The sequence below is a fragment of the Oreochromis aureus genome, linkage group 3 (assembly GCF_013358895.1).
Source record: "Oreochromis aureus strain Israel breed Guangdong linkage group 3, ZZ_aureus, whole genome shotgun sequence".
Taxonomy (NCBI): domain Eukaryota; kingdom Metazoa; phylum Chordata; class Actinopteri; order Cichliformes; family Cichlidae; genus Oreochromis; species Oreochromis aureus.
In genome coordinates this window covers 104,413,168-104,420,242 of record NC_052944.1, presented here as the reverse complement: position 1 = coordinate 104,420,242, position 7,075 = coordinate 104,413,168, and the positions used below count along the sequence as shown (strand labels likewise).

The window sequence follows — 7,075 nt, the reverse complement described above, 5'->3', positions numbered from 1 at the left end:
TGAAGGAAACATCAGTTTATGTCCTGAAACTACAGAGCTCTCAGGTTATGCAGAGAGACCAGCAAGTCCAACTCTGAATGGCTCAAACAAACAAAATCAAGGTTTTGGAGTGTCCAAGTCAAAGTCTAAATCAGACTGAATCAGATCAAGTTTATTTGGGATGAACTTGAAAAACCTCCAATGTGGCTGAATTCAACAATTCTGCAAAATAGACCACCAACAACTCTTCCACTGTAATGTGAAATACTCCTTTCCACTTTTTGCATATCTACATTGTGGAAATGTCACGGAGCTACATGTTAGTTTGATGTTAACTGGTTTTACCTTTAGATGGCGCTGTTTGCATTTGTTCCTGTGAAAGCTGTAACAGTGACAGACTTGGTTAAATGAAGGTTTATTTGTTTTCATGAACACATGATCAGATTATAGAGCTTATATGGAATCATGACACAAACATGGTTTTACCTGCTTTTAGTGACAGGCTTTGTAATTCAAGCTGAGGATACAATGATGTGATACAAAGATTTACAGCACATGAAGCAGAAACATTCAAACCATCACCATATCTGAACTAAATCAAAACAAATATCCTGCTACAGTTTAATAATGAACCAATCCAGCAACAATGAAGGAAGAAACCAAAATGTTCCTGACTCTGGTAAAGGAGAGGAAATGAAACACAGACTGCTCTCTGCACATATCTAACCTGCAGGTAATAATCTGTTGGTCATTTTTCTCCCATTTCAAACCCAGAGACTGTAAACACTGAGCAGAAACACAGAGTTCACCCCAGAAAATCTACATGTGCAGCTAAGAAGTGACTTTAGGTTTAAACCTCAGTGTTTTATACAAATAAAATTAAATGTCTCATTTTTCTTCTGACTGACCCACTCGTGCTGCCCTCCTGTGGTCATGGCTGCAGACATGTCACAGTCTTCATTCCTTCCCCCTGAAGCCCACCTCTCATAGCACACTCTGTTGTCATTGATCCAGAACCACAAATCCAGAGTGCAGGAGTAGCGCAGTCCCAGCCACACGAAAGGAGTGGAGGCGTTTTTGGCTCTTTCCTGGACCCATCGCTGCTCCTCAGGGTTGCTGATTGAAACCAGGTCATGGTGTTTCTCTCTGCAGTAATTCAAGGCTTCCTCCCAGGTTTTGTTTTCCCTGATCAGAATCAGTTTATCTGCCATAAAATCAGAGAAAACATGAAATCAGTTAAATCTGGATGTTTGGTCCAGTTTCACTGGAAGAACAAAAGAAAACATTTCAGTGATTCTTCAGATGAATCAGTCGCTCTACAGAGAAATCTCTGTTCCAACCATCAGCTAAACATCTTCACCTCTGACAGAAGTTCAACGTACATGCAGAAATAAGTGGCTGAAGAAACATACTGACCTAAATCCTCTCAGTGATTCCAGCCGTTCATCTATTGGACAAACAGCTGAGATAAATCTGTGTAAACTCACCATCATAGCAGAAGAAAGGCTTTCTTTGGTCACATCCAGCAGAGCTCCATCTTCCTGATCTCTCTAACAGAGTCGTAGCACATGTCCTGTTGTTTAGTCCATCATTAACCCTCATAATGTCCTCCCGATTTCCATACAGCTGTTGTCCTCAGGGGTCAAAAATGTCCCCACTTCATTTGAGTGTTTTTTAAAGTATAAAGTATAAATTGTCAATCAATTCAGTGTTACATCTTAGTTTTACTTAAGACCAACACATTAACACAAAATTTACCCAACATTACACATTTTAGGGCCACCAGACCTTGTTTACAAAAACTACACCCTGTTTTTAAGCGGAAATAAAACAAGAAAATAAAATATTTAATTGTTTAGATAATTTTGACTATCTGACTAACTACAGAGTGCTGTATGTTGAACTTTAGTGAAAAATTTGTTTTTGAACCATTTAACATTTTAAATGGCAGCACATAATCACACCTGTGGTCCTCAGGGGTCAAAAATGTCCCCACTTCATTTGACTGTTTTTAAAATATAAATTATAAATTGTCAATCAATTCAGTGTTACACCTTAGTTTTACTTAAGACCAACACATTAACACAAAATTTACCCAACATTTTACATTTTAGGGCCACCAGACCTTGTTTACATAAAGTACACTGTGTTTTTGAGCAAAAATAAAATGAGACAATGTAATATTTAATTTTTAGATAATTTTGACTATCTGACTAACTACAGAGTGCTGTATGTTGAACTTTAGTGAGAAAGTTTTTTTTGAAGTGTTTATAATTTTAAATGGCAGCACATAATCACACCTGTGGTCCTCAGGGGTCAAAAATGTCCCCACTTCATTTGAGTGTTTTTAAAGTATAAATTATAAATTGTCAATCAATTCAGTGTTACACCTTAGTTTTACTTAAGACCAACACATTAACACAAAATTTACCCAACATTACACATTTAAGGGCCACCAGACCTTGTTTACATAAAGTACACTGTGTTTTGAGCGAAAATAAAATCAGACAATGAAATATTTAATTGTTTAGATAATTTTGACTATCTGACTAACTAAAGAATGCTGTATGTTGAACTTTAGTGAAAAAATTTTTTTGAACCATTTACATTTTTTAATGGCAGCATAATCACACCTGTGGTCCTCAGGGGTCAAAAATGTCCCCACTTCATTTGACTGTTTTAAAATATAAAGTATACTTTGTCAATCAATTCAATGTTATGTCTTAGTTTTACTTAAGACCAACACATTAACACAAAATTTACCCAACATTTTACATTTTAGGGCCACCAGACCTTGTTTACATAAAATACACTGTGTTTTCGAGTGGAAACAAAACAAGAAAATAAAATATTTAAAAGTTCAGATAATTTTGACTATCTGACTAACTACAGAGTGCTCTATGTTGAACTTTAGTGAAAAAGTTTTTTTGAACCATTTATAATTTTTAAATGGCAGCACATAATCACACCTGTGGTCCTCAGGGGTCAAAAATGTCCCCATCTGGTTTGATTGATACTTAATTACTATGAAGTGGATTTTTCCCCACTTTTAATTAAAACTTAATTCAAACATTCTGACACATTTTTTTTTTATTCCATTTCAAATTTAAGTCTGTTAAAACCTCATAAAATGAATTTTTCTTTGTTTTCGGGTAAAAAATAAATCAAATCATCAGTTATTGTGATTATCGTTTCACAACCAGAGTCAGTTGCTTTAGCAGATGATCACAGACGGTATATGTCAAAGTTAATTTAGAAAGCTGTTTTTAAACTACAAGTTTTTACTGGCAGCAAATAATCACATCTGTTGTCCTCTGCGCTCAAAAATGACCCTGTTTGCTTTGACTGTTTATAAAGCCATAAGTATAAAATATCATCCATCTCTGTGTTTCAAGGTTTTATTCAACTTTATTCCAACTCATTACCTGACAGTTTTCTATATTTTGGCATGGTAGGACACCAGGGCATGGGTCTGAGTGAAGGCAAACTTTCATGTCCATATTTGACACAAGTGCAGGAGGAAGCTCAGGTTTATTCCTCTGCACTGGTCCCATCATGGACAGCTTTCTTTTCTGCAGTTGCAGGCAAGGGTCATATACAGTAAACAAGTTGTTACAGATGATTGTTTTCTTTTGAAACCTGCAATGTTAGGGACAACTCGCGTGTCCTGACTGCAGGCCAGACGTTGCCATCGGTACACTAGCATGTTCCATGTACAGCTGGACCTGGCATGACATACTGCCATGTTTTTATCTCATAGGTTTACTTGGGATGTTCTGTTGGAATGGACAGAGTCCTCTGAACGGGACTTTGTGCTCATACAGTCACATCAGTATCAGGATCTTACATCACAGCAGGAGAAACACCCACTTGTTCCATACACCTCAAATGGGAGCGCGTTTGTGTCATGAACGACAGGGCTCGCAAAAATCGCTAGCCCAACGTCGCGGAGCTAGTGATATCTCCAGTCGGGCGATCATATAGCCCGGCGGGCGGGCCCTGCACGATGATCATCTATTGTGTCTTTATCAAGAAATTATATCCTTTTTGCGCTTCTATGATTAATCTTGTGTCACCTTTAAAACTGCTCTACCAGACTCAGGATGTCATAAACTGTCCGTAGCGACTCCACGGATGTAGAATCAACATACCCACATAAGACTACAGCTGCATTCGATCCATTTTTTTCCCCTCTTGTTGTCCCTCCTTGTTCGTCATAGAGTTAGCTGTAGAGCAGCTCATCTGCTAATTGGATGGTTGTTGGTTCAGTCTCTGTGTGCTCTAGTCTGGAGTTCTTACCAAGGTGTCCTTGGGCAAGTTACTGAACCCCAACTTGGTCTCTGATGCATCCATTGGCATGTGAACGTTAAAAAGCAGAATACAAGCAGAACACTGTGTATAATGCGTTCAGTGCTCGAGTAGAAAAGCCAATGAAGGAGTATGGGACCTGGCATATGTGCTTGGACTGTGATAGATTATCTTTCTCTGTGGCACATGAGAGAGTCATGCATCGTCTGTCATTGGGATGTTAGAAGACCAGATCAATGTTTCCTCACATTACTGCAAATATTCCTCCGTCTCAGCTGACTCCTCTTTCCTGCTTGATTCTTTGTCTTCATCATAATTGAAATGGATGATGTGCAGTCCTCTGACACATCTTCTATTCCAGTTTCACATTCTGAAAACTCAAGAAACTTCAAGAAGCCCAGTCACTTTCTTTCCAAGTTCCTCAGACTACAATGCCCTGGATGCCCAAGAACCTACTTGAACATAGTGCAGATTCTTCATCACTTTTCTTCACTTCATAGCCTTCTTCCACTTCTGCAGGTGGGTGATGTGCTTTTTCAGAGAAAGGGTAGCATGTGCTCTAAATATTGACAATATTTTCTATATCTTCTAACCCTGGATCTTCCTGAACATTGATTCTTCCTCCTCATTATACTAGAGGACAATATGTGCTTTGTCCTACTGGTCATTGCTTTGCACAACATGGTAAAAAAAAAGTATGCTCATCAAAGTATGCAAATCTCTAGTGCAATGGAGGCTTGTGAGCATACTTTCTGTGTATGTATTATTGTAGGGTCGACCTTACAATACGAAGCACTTTGATGCGACTGTTGTTTTGATTTGGCGCAGTATAAATAACATTTTATTGAATATAGAGCACCTGCCTCCTCATTGTGTTGCCTGTTGTTGTTGTTGTTGTGGTTGTTATGACCAGTGCTTGACCCCAAACATCAGTGATCCAAGATCAAAGATGTTTGATAGCAGTATGTTGTGAAAATACGGCCTTTGCAACACTTTGTACTTTGGGGTCATTTTTGTCCACGAGGACAACAGGTGTTATAAAATCGAATAAAAACCCCATAAATAAATCAAATTACTTAAAACTTATTCCAATCATGCATAGTATAGTAATGAATAACTTCTGTTATTTTCAGACCATTTGATGAATAAAAAACATATTTTTGATAGCAAAAGATTTCTGTAGAGGACAAAAATGACCCGTGGACAACACAAGGGTTAAATGAGTCCATGTCCCAGTATCTGAAAGAGAAGTTACTCCCATCTGACCACCTCCAGCTGTCTCTGAACAGGCCGATCCACAAAGCTGTGGAGTTCTGCAGCTTCTTAAACTCTTCACTGTATATCTGATCGAGTCCACTGGCCAGGTCGGTGTGATGCTGTCTGCAGTAGCTCTGAGCCTGAGTCCAGGTCACAGACTTATCATTCAAATGAAAGGTTTTGTTGTTTTTCATTGTTTCTGTCGAGTCAACAGAAAAACACAAAAACATCTTTATCAACTAATTTGTTTCATTCTTCAAACTGTCTCTTTCAGGAACATATCATATAACACAGATAAAAAAACCCCATTATAATATTATTAAATATTGTATCATCATGTCCACATATTCTCACCGTTATAGCAGATGAACTGATTCGTGTTAGTACATGGAACATCTACACACTTGTCTTTTGTCATCACACAGTTCTCAGGGATGCCACCATAATCATTTGGTTCTCCATCTTCCCAACAACTCTTATTTTCAGTGTATTCCTCCCCCGGCAGAGACCAGTGCCACCTCCTGTTGGCTCCTCCTGTGATGTTGTACAGTCCAATCCAGGCTTCTGTTTGATTCTGTGCAGAGTCTTGAAGTCTTCTCATGTCTTTCAGGTCAAACACTTTGGCCAGGTCTGTGTAGTTCTCTCTGCAGTATGCCCGTGCTTCATCCCAGCTCATCTGTTCTTTAATAAAGTGGTACTCATACAGCTGACATGTGATGAAATCACACTGACCTAAAACAGAAGAAATACTGTTGAATATCTGCTGATACAAGCAGGAAACTCATGTTCCCATCAAACTGTCCAGTTTACAGGTGAATCCTTGATTTTCTCAGTCAGAGTTCATTTGTTTAATGAGTCCTGATCAAACTAAAGGATTTTAGGTGGAAACAATCAGGAGCCCTGGTAAAATGATGACTCACCCATCAGAAGAAGCAGAAACAGACTCCACTGCATCGTCGCTCTGTCACATGAAAATGACTTTTCTTTCATTTGGAGGAAACAATGAATCCAGCAGCTCTTCACTGTTTGATGGACACGCAGCACTTTATATTAAACACAGATATCTAGTTTATCACACACTGCTGTAAGAAATATATGATTATTCTTAATAAATGATCATCTGTTTAAAATTGTCCATGAAGACAAAGCAACAGTTCAAATGTGGTCCACACAGCACCTCTGTACACAGACATGAAATGAGCCTGCAGGTTTGAATCTGGTTCTTCTCTGGTGTTCATGCAGACAGCTCTGCAGTAAATAACCATCTGTACTAACACACACTCTGTACTCAGCAGTTGAATATGAACATACAGAGTTTTTCCCCCTGACTCAAAGACACAGTGTACATATCAGTTACATAGGGACTCATTTACATTAAGTTATGGAAAGAAGAAACATTGGACTGTCCAACAAGCAGAAAGAGGAAGTTTAATTCTAATATCCAAATATGACAGCAGAGGTGCACATGGACAAGCCTCCACTCTGTGATAGAAACATGAATATGAGTCTGTTGATTTTTGAGAATATAAAC

At 38.4% G+C, this 7,075-nt stretch overlaps 2 long non-coding RNA genes across 2 annotated transcripts; both read right to left on the bottom strand.

Annotated features, from left to right (window-relative positions):
• Nucleotides 1-456: 456 nt before the first annotated feature.
• Nucleotides 457-1,568, bottom strand: LOC120438693. The gene is made up of 2 exons (XR_005612050.1): nt 1,467-1,568; nt 457-1,183 (listed from the first exon to the last, which is right to left on the bottom strand). It is a non-coding gene; the product is annotated as an uncharacterized LOC120438693 (long non-coding RNA).
• A 3,786-nt stretch (nt 1,569-5,354) lies between these two features.
• LOC120438727 lies at nt 5,355-6,138 on the bottom strand. Its single transcript, XR_005612086.1, has 2 exons — nt 5,899-6,138; nt 5,355-5,743 (listed from the first exon to the last, which is right to left on the bottom strand). It is a non-coding gene; the product is annotated as an uncharacterized LOC120438727 (long non-coding RNA).
• Between the last annotated feature and the right edge of the window lie 937 nt (nt 6,139-7,075).